Raw genomic sequence first — 14657 nt, forward strand, 5'->3', positions numbered from 1 at the left:
GGGTACCAGCATTTTCCACGACCGACTTGGTGATAAACTCCAAGGTTGTTCTCTAACTGGTTTTGCAGTCATCCTGGGAGTCTCCTGCTGCCTCAGTATGCCATGGGAAATGGGTCAAAAGCTTTCAGGGCAAATCCAGTGAGATAAAATTATGTGTATATAGCTCTCATTCTTTCTTTTTCATATAAAACCCCATCAGCTTGATTCCTTCTACCAAGGGATTACTTCTTATTTTCCCCCATAATTGCTCTGTTCTCTCTTGTCCATGAAACATTGTGCAAGCCTTCTTCACCTCCTACATCCCCACTCACCACTAGGAAAATTCCTCTTTTCTTGATTTTTGCTACACCACCTTAAAAAAAAATTTTTTTTTAATACAGCATGTATTTATCATTATCTAGAACAAGGGTCTGCAAACTAGGGCTAGCTTTCCTCCTGTTTTTGTACAGTTTTATCAGAGCACAGTCACACCCATCATTTATATGTTATCTATGACTGCTTTCTCTATAGCAGAGCTAAGTAGTGAAGACAGAGATCATAAGGCCTAAAAAACCTAAAATATTTACTAACTGGCCCTTTAAGGAAAAGTTTACTGACCCCTGATCTATATGAAAATGATTATACCAGATAGATAATCTGAAAACAAGAACATGTACAAAGGATAAAATAATAACCACCCGCAATGACCAGATGTAACAACCGTTGGCTTTTCAATGTATTTTAATGCATATATACATTATAAAATTGAAACCACACTATAAACACAATTTTGTGTTCATTTAACAGCAGATGAATTTTCTCGTCATACAATTTTTAATATTCTACATCTATGCTATTTTAATCGACTATATATTAATCTATATAATACTCCATGTATATATCTATTATGCAACGATTTTTTTGGGGGGGCCGCACCACCACCAGCTTGTGGGATCTTAGTTCCCCGACCAGGGATTGAACCCCAGCCCTCAGCAGCGAAAGGGCGGAGTCCTAACCACTGGACCACCAGGGAATTCCTTATATTATGCATTGATTCTTATTGTGGTATTTGAGGTATGTTTTACATATAAAATTTTATTTAATCCTTCTTAGTGCTTATGTGGGACGTATTATTAACTCCATTTTACAAATGAGACCTGAAGTGTTTCTGTGGCCAACTCACCCAGCTCTCTGACAACTGACCCTATATTTTCAACCACTCAACTATTACTGGACACTGAAGTTAAATTTATCCTTTTGTTTTTGTCAGGGGATTGCATATTAGAAATATTGCATTAATGAATATCAATGTACATAAACCATTAATTACATTTCACGTTATTTCCATAGAAATGATTCCCCAAAGCAGAACTGATGAATCTAGAGGTACACTGAAGTTTCCTTAAACACACTGAAGAGTTGCTTTTCAGAAAAGTTGTAACAACGTATGCCATATACCAATGGTCTGTGAGTGCCAATCTCCAAATATTCAGTACCAAGTACTATGATTTATCCATTTTATTTTTGCTCTTTTGTCAAGGAAAGAGGGGGGCTGGAGGCTGGCTCTCTGTGTGACCAGGTGACTCCTCTGAGAGTGACTTCTGGGAAAGATGTTTTTTCTGGATGAAAAATAACAGGCTCGGTTGGCACAAGTCTTTTCCCTTTGCCCTTCCACTTCTTCCAGCCGAGGACAGGAAGCTGAAGGTTAGGAATAGCAAGCAAAAGGAAAGAGGTCTGGGGTCCTGGGTCCCTCTGCGTACCTCATGGGAAAAATACCCCAGATTAATGAAGTCTCCGATGCTGGGGTTCTGATACTCAGGCAGGTGCCATCCTATCCACTTCCAGTGAAGGGACAAAGGAACAGTGAGGCTGTTTCTGTAAATCCTCTATACCTGTACTGTACCAACACCTCCTCCCCAGGCAAGGCCTTGGTGCGCCTTTTTCCAATTTGTATGAAGTCTTTATTATTATAGATATTAACTCTATCATATTTGATGTGGTTGTAATATGTCTTTTAATTTTATTTATGATGACTTGCTGGTTAAGCTGGTGATCTTCAGATGTCTGCAACAAAAGTTACAGTTGGTCTTCACAATTAATAATAGGGGCAAATTCCTACTTCCCAATAACCTGTCACTTAATTGTTTTATCCTCCACTGTTTCCTTCTCAGAATCCGTTATCCACTGGGGACTGCAAATTCGTGACTTTCCAATGATCTAATTCCTTCCACGTTTATTAGCTGCCATTCTTCTGTGAAAAAGAGCTTTCCTTTTTTTTCTGCTCTCTTCTTTTGGGAGGAGAGAAATCACTGTGTCCTAGTAGATTTTTATCTACTCAGTGTGATATAATCAATTACAGTTGTGATTCTTTTTGATCCTCAAATTAACACAATTTTGGCCAGTGGGAGCTTTTATGTTATTTCAAACACAAGAAATTGAATGCTTACATGTCTTTGTAATTTTCTACCCTTCCTTCCCTCCATCGCTTCTTTCTTTTCTGTCTCTTTGGTGGGGGTAGGAGGTGTTTATAACATTGGCTAAAACCATAGCAATATTAAGTAATAGTGGTAAAAAGAAACCTTATTTTGTCCTTGTCCTTAATTAAATTGGATTTAGTTTTCCACTGTTAAATAGTACAGGCTGCTTATTTCAGTTTTTAAAGTTAGTGTTACTCTATTCCTAGTTTAGAATCATGTCGTAAACTTTGCATTCAAGGGGGAATTTACTGAATTAAGCAGGGTGTTTTCTCCTTTAACCTAATGAAACGATCAATTACATTAATAGGTTTCCTAGTAATTAAACTATCTTTATTGTCTTCAAATACACTCAATTTGAACATTTTTTATGTTTTTTGAATTCTGTGCTGATTCACTATGCTTAGTTTTATATATGCATACATGTAATAAATATGTTTATTGTATTATATATAACTAAATATAAATGAATGGATGAGATTATTTTTTGCATATTTATTATACTATGTATTTGCCATTTATCAAAATGAATCAGGAAACTGTTGCTTTAATTGTCTTGAAAAATGAATATGATGTCAGGATTATTATTACCTGGAATTTAGAAAACATTTATCTGTAAACTCTCCTTGGGCTTTAGGCCTTTTCAGGGTCTGTCTGATAAGTTAATTCATTCATCTCATGGTGATTGCACTATTTATGTTACTGAACCAAGCTTGGGTCCGCTTGCCCATGCGCAGTAAAGCCAATCTACTGACACTGGGTTATGGTGAAGGAAAGTGCATGCAGAGCACCAAGCAAGGAGTCCAGGTAGCTAGTGCTTAAAAGGCTTGGACTCCCCAAGGCTTTCAGGAAAAGGTTTTTAAAGACAGGGTTGAGGGGGGTTGTAAAGTGTGCGATCAGCTTGTGGACATTCTTCTGATTGGTTGGTGGTGAGATGATCAGGAGTCAACATGATCAACCTTCTGGTTCCAACTGGTCTGGGGTCTAGGTGCTTGTGGGCAGCATACAGTTAACTTCTCCCACCTGGTGGGGATTTCAGTATCTGCAAAACAGCTCAAAGGACGTGGCTTAGGATATGATCTATAGCTCTTGAGGAGGAACTAAAGGTCCTTGACTTTGTATAATGGCTAAAGTGTTATTATTTTGTCTTGCTTGACTGTTTTCCTTTCTTTCTGCATTTTCTCACTTCTCTGATTAAATTTACTCTTTGTAACTTGGGGAAGGCCTAGGAGGCTAAAGTTTTTCTACAGAGAAGTGGCAGGTGGAGGACACTGGAGGTGAGGTCTGTTCTGGGAAGGCCCCATAAAGTCCTACTTTTTTCTCTTTATGCTGTCTTGGATAAAAAGCTAATTTGGTTATTTCCATCTTGCCGTGTTAGTAATTTTAAGCCAGTCATCCTTTCCTGCTGAGCACAGATATGTTCTAAGAACTCTTCTCAACATGGAGCCATACATCGTCACATGTAGGATGGAAGGTACGGCTGTGTCCATCTTTGGAAAATATAATTGGTTGCAAGACCTGTTTACTATGTTCCAGTTTATCCAAATTATGGTGTGTTATAGTCCATGTTCCTCACTCTTAAATTTTAAGAATAAGTTTATTCTTATACATATATTCATTTTCATATTCTTTTCCATTATGGTTTATTACAGGATATTGAATATATTTCCCTGTGCTGTACAGTAGGACATTGTTGTTTATCTATTTTATATATAGTAGTTTGTATCTGCTAATCCCAAACTCCTAATTTATCCTTTCCCCACCCTCTTTCCCCTTTGGTAACCATATGTCTGTTTTCTATGTCTGTGGGTCTGTTTCTGTTTTGTAAATAAGTTCATTTGTATCATATTTTAGATTCCATATATAAGTGATATCATATTTGTCTTTCTCTGTCTGACTTACTTCGATTAGTATGATAACTTCTAGGTCTATCCAGAATAAATTTATTCTTAAACATGAACAGAATGAGTTTCCTATTCATAGATTTGGAAGGAAAACATATGTTTAAGCAAGTTTTTAAGTGGCTATTTTCTGAGTCTTTTGATTTCTGGGGGGTATATTTCTCTTACTTCTATAAATAGTTTTTGGACTGTGACTATTATTTTTGTGTAATAACTTTTGCCCCAAGACTCTTGAGATATTATTTTGTGATTCTCTACTTTTGGAGATCATGGATAAGTTTGAGGTTAGCCTAAATTTATATTCTTTCTAGATAACCTTTTTTTTTTAAATTTTATTGCTTGGATACTTTTAGGATTTAAAAAATGGAATTAGAGCATTTTTCCAAGATATCTAGGAATATAGGTTTTTCTCGCTATTGTTTTTATTGGACTTTACTGGAAACATGTTGAAATCTTCTGATTTGCATTGGAAGAAATCAGCACAGGACAATCTTCATCTGTATATTTTTGTGACTTGGTTCTGCTCCTTTGTCATTCATCTCAGGAATTTTGTTATAAGCTGCTCTTTGTCAACTGATATCCCCTCTCTCCTTTTTCTTTACTCATAGAACTCTGTTTTAATTTTGGAATGGTCTCAGTTTAAAAGCTCTATTTCCCAGTCTTCCATGCAGGTAAAAGTAGTTATATGACATACTTGAGTCCAGTGAGATATATTTGGAAGTCATTGGGTGGGGGCCTCTGGGGAAGCTCTTTAAGGGAAGCTGACTCATCTGGTATGCTGCATTTGCTCTTCCTTTTCCTCCATATTCAATCTGGAATGTGGTTATGGTGGCTGGAGTGCCAGCAGCCATCTTGTAAGCTGGGGAAGAGAGCCACAGACTAAAGATGGTGTAGCAAGGGCTAAAAAAAGTCTGGGTCCCTGGTAAGGTAACTGCTACTACCAGCCCAGATCTGTCATTTCTGGACTTCTTGCTACAGGAGGGAAAAATAAACTTGTCTCTTGGCTAAGCCACCATTAGTGGCTTGTTTTGGTCAATATCTTTGAACAAAATCCTTCTCTGATAAACATACCTCTTTCCTAAAGGTAAACTGTCTACAATTATCATCTTTTCATGCATTGCTTTTTCTTTTGACCCTATCTTTTGTATTCTTAGAGAGCTTTTTATTTCTTTTTTACCTCTCTAATTTGAATTTTCACTCCAAAGCAGACTTTATTTCTATTGTTGACTTTTAGTTTTTCTTGCTATAGTTTTGTTGTTATTTCAACTTGCATTTCATTCAGTTTCTTCTTATCTCCGAATTTAAGTTTCCTCTGAAATTAAGTTTCTTAACTTCTTTTCCACCTCATCTTTCATCTGGTCTCACAAGGCCTTTCATGAATTTATGACATTTATTCAGAATGCAAAATACACTTTAGACTTCCTTATTATTTGCTGTAGCTCAAAGTATGCTTTTCCCTGAATCTTTAAAGTCGTACTCCCCTTATCGACCTGTTACACATTTTGTTTCAGTTTATTCACCTTTGGACAGTAGAACCATCCAGGTTGATGTTTACCAGATGACTAGCGGCCCATGTTCCTGTCTGTTCTCCTCACTTCTATGTGAGTTCTGCTAGAATCAGAGTAGTCCCAATGTTAACTAGGGGTGTGCTGAGATACATAGCTCCAGCCGGATTTTAGTGCCTCCTTGGCGTTTCTCTACTGGAGCTTATCTAGTGGGGCTTACTTTGAATAAGTAGCTTCCCAGCATTGCCGTATGTGGTTCTTTGATCACTGGCATCGGGTTTGTCCCCAGATAACAATTCCAGGGATGTACTTGCAGGGCTTTTCCTCTCCCTTCCCAAGGGAGGCCAGTTCCCATCCCAGGGTAGAGCCTTGGTGATGCTACTCCTGTAACCAGACGAGGCCGGTACTGAACCCAAGTTCAGCTGCTTACGACTCAAAAGGCCAGTACTTGAGAGACAACTGTTGGTGGGAAAATTTGCTTTATTCAGGAGGCCAGCAACCCGGGAAGATGGTGGACTAATATCCCAAGACCATCTCCACGTTGCTGGTTGGGAGGTTTTAAAGGCAGTATGAGGGAGAGGCTGAGGGTGCATGAACAGCTCGTGCACAATTCTTAGACTGGTTGGCATCAAGGTGAAGTTTCAAGCATCTTCTGCTTTCAACCGGTGTGGGGTCGACGTGCTTGAGGTCAGCAGTTTTCAACTGGCGGGGGTCTGCTTCCTATAAAAACAGCTTGAGAATGTGTGTCAGACCTTTATCTATATCGTTCAGGGAACTGGGAGTTCAGGGACTCTGCTCTGTGGCTGGTTTATAGTCTAAATTGTTACCAGTTTCCCCGCCCAGCAAGGGTTCTGTGTTTCTACATCTTCACATTTCCTTATCATTCACTCTTGAGCCAGCCTTTTGAGACTCAGGGGAGGCCTGGGAGACTAAAGCTTTTCTACAAACAAGAGGCAGGCAGAGGACATTGGGTGGAGTGGGGTGGAGGTCTGACCTGGGAAGGCCGCATAGGGTCCTGCTCGGTTATGCTCCTTTGTTGAGGAACTGCCGTTTCCTCCCTTTGACCTGTGATATCAGGTTCAGCCACCCTCCATGGCTGAATTCCACTCGTCCACCCAGTGTCACTTCCCACTGCTCACCAAAATGGTTGCTCAGCTCAGTATATCTTCCTCACGTCCCTTCTATACACAACCTCAACTCTTAGATGATATTTATGATGTGTTTACCTGCTTGGAATGATTTCTGCAAGAAAGTTAGATCTTTCACCAAGTTAGATCTTATATGCCTGATGATGCTCCCTCAGCTGGGTTGAAATATAGGGAGGGAGGTGACCTCGTCTCCCAAAAGACGTAAAGAGAGAGCACTCAGGGAAGAGAGCCAGTAAAAACAGATGACCTGAGGAAGCTATTCCTCCAGTGCTGGAGGAGCCAGGCACATTTTCTGGCGGGGTGTGGCTCTTGCCTCATCTCTGGCATTGGGTGGTATGCTACAGGTGGAAGCTCCCTCTGCCTCCCCCGTTTTCTTCAAAGTTACCCCCTGAGCAGATCGCAGTTTTGTAATCCAGTTTATCCACACTGCAGCTAAGAGATAGTTCTTCCAGGGAGCTAAAAATATTGGTCAGTATCCTCAATTCCCAGGGCTGTACTTTCAGGACCATTACCCTCAATGGAAGTCCACACTCACCTCTGTTTTGGTGGTGGCCAAATCCAGCCCAGGATTTTGCTGACCTAAGCCTGATCCCACTGAGATTTCAAGGCATTTCATCTGAGAAATCCTCTTATCGTTTCAAGTTTAATACGTCTAAAGCCCAATTTATGACCTCCTTATAGTGACATTGTAACTCTCCCAGCCCTTAAAACTTGACCCGTGACCAAGTTAACATGTTGGCGTTAAGCATCAGACACAAGAAGTATCACTCTCTAAATGCCGTTGAGATTGTTCCAGAATTTCACTTTCCATCTTTTCCATTCTCATTGCTGCCACTATTGTGCAGAATTTAATTACTTCATGTATGAATCACCGAAGGAGAATTTCTGCTCATCTCCTTCCTAATGTCTCTTCCCCGCTCCCTCTCAAGAGGCAGATCAATTTCAGGTTGATCTTTTAGGCAGAGCTTCAGGGATGCTACTACTTTGCTGAGGAACTGTCATTTCCTCCCTTTGACCTGCAGTATCTGGTTCAGAGACCTTTCATAGTTGAATTCCACTCATCCACTCAGTGCTACTTCCCACTACTCTCTAAAATGAATACTAAAAAATAAAATAAAATAAAATGATACTCATCTCATTAGTCTATTCCACACATCCATACTATACTAATCATCAGATCTTAGATTTTACTTATGACTTTTTTCTAGCGGAATGTTTTCTGCATTTTTTTAATCACCAGATTAGATCTTACCCCTGCTCAAAGACCCAGCTCAAATACAGCTGTCAGTTTGGACTGACCGATATATTTTTAATGATTCTGGTCATTATAAACTAAATAAGAGAGATGTACACATTTGGAAATTATTTCAGTGGATTTGTATGTGACTTTTTTTAACACCTTTATTGTATAAATTGCTTTACAATGGTGTGTTAGTTTCTGCTTTATAACAAAGTGAATCAGCTGTACATATACATATATCCCCATATCTCCTCCCTCTTGTGTCTCCCTCCCATTCTCCCTATCCCACCCCTCTAGGTGGTCACAAAGCACCGAGCTGATCTCCCTGTGCTATGTGGCTGCTTCCCACTAGCTATCTGTTTTACATTTAGTAGTGTCTATATGTCCATGCCACTCTCTCACTTCATCCCAGCTTCCCCTTGTATGAGACTTCTTTCACATCACGCTCACTTAAGTATCTTATTTGTGCTATTCCTGAAAAGAATTGCGATAAGTACCCTTTCCTCCCCCCTCCCCCCAGCTATAAGTCAGAATAATAACCATCGCACTTTGAGAGGTAATGTAAGAAGATGTTAGTCTCTGCAGTTGAAATTGTGCTGCTCAGGTTGGCATAACCCCAGTTGCACAGGGACTATTGGGATGCGGGGTGAAGTCATCATTTTATGCTTTATACTTTCTCAGCACACGTGTTCAATGGTTGAATCTGTGCTGAAGATTAAATATCTCTTTATTAAAAACACAAGTTTCTGGGGGTTTTCATTTCTGTTTGTGGGTTTTTCGTTGTTGTTTTGCTTGTTTGTTTGGTGTTCCTAAAGCACAGGTTGCTCTATCACTGCTAGTAAATTAATCACAAATGGCAAGTGGCTTTTCTTCTGGAAAGCAGGACTTTAGGGTCGCTTTGGTGGAGTTCATTTATCATGTCCTTTTCCCCACATTTCTGGTTCCTGAATTGCTGTTACAAAAGGCCTAACTTTTCTGTCTGCATATGTGCCTGCCTGCAGGATATATTTACCAGCCACACAGAAGCATCATCTTCCTGATTTATGTCTATAACATTTGCTTTTAAATAAATTGGACAATTCGGACAGTGGTCTGTGTTTTAGTAAAAGACTGTCCTCTCTCTTGGACCAAGTGACCCACTGTTAGGACAGCATTTTCCAAAGCGCTTCCCATAAAACTGCTTTAGGATAAAAATAGAGCTTATTCATTGTGAAAAGAGCGGGGGTGGGTGGGGGTGGGGGCGGATTACAGAAGTCGATTAAAAGGCGGTGTGAACAAAAGGAAACAGGTTTCTGTGCTGCAGGACTTCTCAGTGCTTTTGGCAGACTGGTGCAGGTACTGTTGGGGAACTGTGCCTCTGGGAGGGGTCCAGTGAGGTGACCACAGAGGGGACTAGAGTGGCATTCCAGAAGTACCTGGCATGAGGCTTTTTTCCTTAAAAGAATATCTTTCAGGGATAGTGTTTAATGGAAAACACCGGGTCAAACCTCAGCCTGGGCTGTTACAAATCCTGTCATCAAGGGAAAATTAGAGATTTGCTAGAGTTTAGCCTCTAGCCTCTAGCCTCTGAGCTCAGAAATGCTCAGAAGACCCTCTTCATAGCATACGTGTGTTGAAGATTGCATGTTAGTCCTGTGGGCAGACCATGCTGGGGGAACCCATTTCCTGCATAGACACTCCTGTTTTGCTATGTTATTACTGTCACATTTTCTCTTTCATAACACTCGGTATTTCAGCTTAGAGGAGGGACCTCACAGTATTGAAATACAAACCTCTTCGGAAGAAGATTTTATTCAGCTGGTGCTGTGAGCTTGGAGGAGGGACCCCATGGGCCCCAAGTGGACTTCTGAGAAATGAGCGCTAATTGGTTACTGATGGTTCACTGAAGGAGGAAAGGTCAGGCTGACTCTTCCTGTGTTAGAAAAAAAACACAAACTGGATTCTGCCGCTGCAAAGGTGAAGCACTGACGCTGCAGGTGGAAACAGTTGCTGGGCTAACGTGGACCGGCACAGGAAGCAGAGAGGGCGGAGCTAGTCCCTTCTTCCTCTTTCAGCCTCCCTCTTCCCCTCTGGCATCTCCTATTGGCAGTGCCTGCGCAGGCTCCAGGTGGCAAAGCAGAGATGAGGTGAGCAGTCTCCGCTCCGGCATCGCAGAGTTTAGAAGGGTGGGAATGGAGTCGAAAGACAGCTCAAAACCTGCCAGATCACCCCGGTGAGTTCTCAAACTTTTTCTCATTGCCAACGGGACAGGTGAAAACTCAGAGCTTGTTGTACCTTTGATTAGCGTTTTTGCTCATTGGGGCCAAGGTTGAATACCTTCTCATTTTTAGAATTGTTTGATTTTCCTTTCTATGTACTATCTTTTGATATGCTTTGTTCATGCTTCTTTTTCTTCGGTCGTTGTTTTTGTTTCTTAGACATGAAAGGAATTAGGGTTTTGAATATAATATAAGTTGGAAATATTTTTCCAGGTTTGTCATTTATCTTTTGATATAGGGTGGCTGTTCCACGTGTGCATGTTTATTTTTACAGAGTTGAGTTTTATCAGTGTTTTCTTTTGTGACTTCGAGGTTTTTCTTCACCTGTAGAAAGACCTTTCCAGCTTTGAGATTATAAAAATGTTCTTCCATTTTTTCCCCTAGTGCTTTTATAGTTTTGGTTGTAAAATTTAAATGTTTGATCAATTTGGAAATTTTCCTATTGTATAAGATGAGATATTAATCCAAATGTATTTCCTTCTTCCTGATTTACCATCTAGATGTCCCAACACCATTCATTGAATAATCCATATTTTCTCCACCAATTTGAAAATTCACCTTTATTATGGTTTAAAAAAATTGGGGGGGGGTCTATTTCTGGACTTTCTAATCTGTTTTTCAGCTATGGCTACTCATGTACTAGCACCACACTCTTAACGGCTCTAGCTCCATAATATGGTTAAGTATCTCCTACAGCATTTTTTTCCTCATTATTTTCCCCTTTTAGAATCTTGTTCTTGATTTTCTTTCTTCCACAGGAGAATTTGAATCAGCTTCTCTAATTTTAAATCCTATGGGTAGTTTCATTGGGATCGTATAAAAATATAGATTAAGGAAGTGCTGAAATTGTTATCATGTTGAAATTGTTATCATGTCAGGAACATGGTATGCCTTTCAATATCTTTTTCTTCTTTTGTATATTTCTTCAGTATATCCCAAGGTGCGTGCACTGCCTTTCTTCTCCTCATTTGCAGTCGCGTGCATCCTGACTTGGTGTCTTCCCACAGCCCAGTTTTACCTCCAGTGCATATGGTGGCCACACTTCATATATTGTGCTCAGAGTTATAGATATCTTGTGGTTTTATTGAAGACGGAGTTTGCCTTTTTGTTTTTCTTTTCCTTGTTGCTTTTGGGTGACTCATGAGATGATAGGGGAACAGCTTTTTCCTCTCATTTGAAAATCAAATGCTGTTTCATTTACATGGTTAAACACTCTGGGATTCCTTCACATCGACTGCAAGAAATCCAGTTTTTATCACCAACTATTTCTGGGAATCTCTGGAATGCGAAATAGTTACAAATATGCTCGGAATATCATTGCCACCTCAGCTGGGCATCTGTCTCTCAGGTAGTTCTCAACCATCTGCAGTTAGCATTGCTCTGTCTCAAAACCAGGTGTTACCCCGTTCACCTATCCCACCTGTTTTCAACCTGGGGTAAATATTTCCCTGGGCATATATGATGGCATTCCCAGGAGTAACGGGAGCAATGATTCCAGATTCTCAGTTTCCATATGTTTGCTTTGCTGAAATTGATCTGCCTGAGAATTGCCTTGGTCTGTAGGTTCTCTTTTCCAACTTCTTTCACCCTTCCTCTTTCACACATAGTTAAGGAAAGGCATCGGTCTCACCCATTCTAGATCTTACTATGTGCATTGGCTTGGGGTGGAGAAGCATCTAGGGAGCAACCAAACGGGCACTTCAGGATCCTGGTGCTTGTTGAGAAAGTGAGTGGCTGCAGTGATTGCCGTGATTGCCTTTTGCAACTCAGGTGGTTCCAATTCCTGGCTTTCATTAAAGCTGAAGGAAGACTTAAAGAGATTGTCCATGGGTAGGCAATGTAAATTAATTCTGTTGATTGATTACTGTATTTTTTGTTTTGTATGTAGCTCGTAAAGAATTAAAGAAAGTGAAGGATGTTATTATAATTAAGCTCCTTGCATTTGCACCTACTTCTATAGATGAACAGTTGTCTCAAATGCTTCATAAAAAAGGAGTAAAACTGATGATAAATTGTCTCATCATAGTAATGCAAAATGTTCATCTCTGTATATAAACTAATTTCTTTTATGAAATATAGTTAATTTACAATATTGTGTTAGTTTCAGGTATACAGCAAAGTGATTTAGTTATATTTATATATATATATTTTTCGGGTTATTTTACATTATAGGTCATTACAAGGTATTGAATATATTCAATAGTTCCCTGTGCTATACAGTAGGACCTTGTTGTTTATTATATCAATATATAGTAGTGTGTATCTTTTAATCCCAAGTTCCTATTTTATCCCTCCCTGCCCCTTTCCCCTTTGGTAATCATAAGTTTCTGTGAGTCTGCTTCTGTTTTGTACATAGATTCATTTTTATTATTTTTTAAATTCCACACCTAAATGATATAATATTTATCTTTCTCTGCCTGGCTTAGTGTGATTTCCTCTAGGTCCATTCATGTTGCTGTAAATGGCAATATTTCTTTCCATTTTATGGCTGAGTAATATTCCACTGTGTGTATATATATACATATATATATATATATATATACTACATGTTCTTAAGCCAATCCTCTGTTGATGGGCACTTGGTTTGTTTTCATGTCCTGGCCGTTGTAAATAGTGCTTCTATGAACATTAGGGTGCATGTATCTTTTCAAATTGGAGTTTTTATCTTGTCTGGATATATACCCAGGAGTGGGATTGCTGGATCATATGGTAGCTCTACTTTTAGTTTTTAAGGAACCTCCATACTGTTTTCCACAGTGGTTGCAACAATTTACATTCCCACCAACAGTGTAGGAGGGTTCCCTTTTCTCCACACCCTCTCCAGCATTTATTAGTTGAATGGTGAAGGTGATAGCAGTCAGTTGAAGTTGCATCCCCCAAAGATCTGCAATGTGGCTGAGTGTTTTGACTGGCCTTTTTTAAAGAGTCATTCCGAATATCATGAGATGCATTGTTAGAGGAAGTTCCATACCTTCTCAAACACCTCCTCATGTCTCCCTAAGGAGAAAGGCCCAGACCTCACCCAAGTTCACTCAGGGGAGGGTGATAGCATTGCTTTTGTGTAAATTATGTAATCCAAATTTTTGAATCTTCTGCCTGAACACTTGCTCTTTTTATTTTGTTTCAGTTTGAATGGTCAGTTGTCATGACCCCTATTTTGTCATCCAACTTTCAGTGTATGAAGATTCTTGGTCTCCCAGGGAGTTGGCTGAGACTTTTCAATAAAAGTACACACCTTAAGGGAAAAGAAAGACTTGACCAGGGTCCTTTAGCTGTAGTTGGGGGCAGGCTGCTCCAGGTTCTACCTCATAGTCACACCTAGAGCAGAATGAGTTACCTCTATCATTGCCCCCAAATTTAAATTTAATTAATTAACTTTAATTAATTCTTACAAAGTTAATGGGTCAGGGCACCTGAAGCTTCTGTTTTTTTCCCAGCCCTCCCCTCCCCCACCCACCAACCTTTTATTCTGTCCACCCACTTGGACCTGTATTTTCTCCCTTACAATGCCTCAGCCCCGACTCACTGCCTGGCAGAATGGCTTCGCATGCCCTGGGGTAGGAGTGGGTTTTGCTTTTCTCCACAAAAGCCTGGCATGTGGAGTGACCACACCCTTCCCACCGAGAACTGCAGAGGACTTGCTCAAACCCCTCATTACACATCGTTCCCAACTGGAGAGACCAAGTACCACATCCCTAGCACTTTGAGCAATGGGTGCAAGTCTCAGGGTTGAGATCAGGGTAGATTCAGGATGTAATGCAGTGTTTAGCCAAGCTCTGGTCTGACCTGCCCCACTGCCTGCTGGAACCTAACCTGCCTTCATGGACGTGGAGGTGGAGGCAGCTGCTGAGTGGCCCATGGGCCATACATCCATTGTATGTGCCCAGAGGTGGAGCTATGTTTCATTGCCCATGATGTCCCTGGGCCCTGGTCTTTCTTTCTTGTAAACCCTGAGCCCCTACCCTCATCGGGAAGCCCCACACGGTGTCTTGTCTCAGTGTTGTCACCAACATTGGCTCTGACATCCCCTGAAAGCTCTCTTCTCCTTTTTGTATCTCCACAATTCTTATCTGATCTGCTACCCCCAGGAGGGGTCTTCTGCCAGGGTGGAGGGGAGAGGCATCCTGTAAGGAGGGAAGCTCTGAGACAGAG

General features: G+C 40.4%; 1 protein-coding gene across 7 annotated transcripts in view; it reads left to right on the forward strand.

Annotated features, from left to right (window-relative positions):
- The window catches only part of HECW1 (HECT, C2 and WW domain containing E3 ubiquitin protein ligase 1), a 479149-nt gene that overhangs the window by 19147 nt on the left and 445345 nt on the right, over positions 1–14657 (forward strand). The window contains exon 1 of one of the 7 annotated variants that reach the window (XM_060304848.1): positions 10429–10459. The exons of the other annotated variants lie outside the window; for them this stretch is intronic. The gene's annotated coding sequence lies outside the window, so the exon portion shown is untranslated. Of the gene's footprint in view, positions 1–10428; positions 10460–14657 lie in introns of those variants that run through there. 7 annotated transcript variants of the gene reach the window in all.

Source organism: Globicephala melas, chromosome 9, assembly GCF_963455315.2.
Source record: "Globicephala melas chromosome 9, mGloMel1.2, whole genome shotgun sequence".
NCBI classification, from domain to species: Eukaryota; Metazoa; Chordata; class Mammalia; order Artiodactyla; family Delphinidae; genus Globicephala; species Globicephala melas.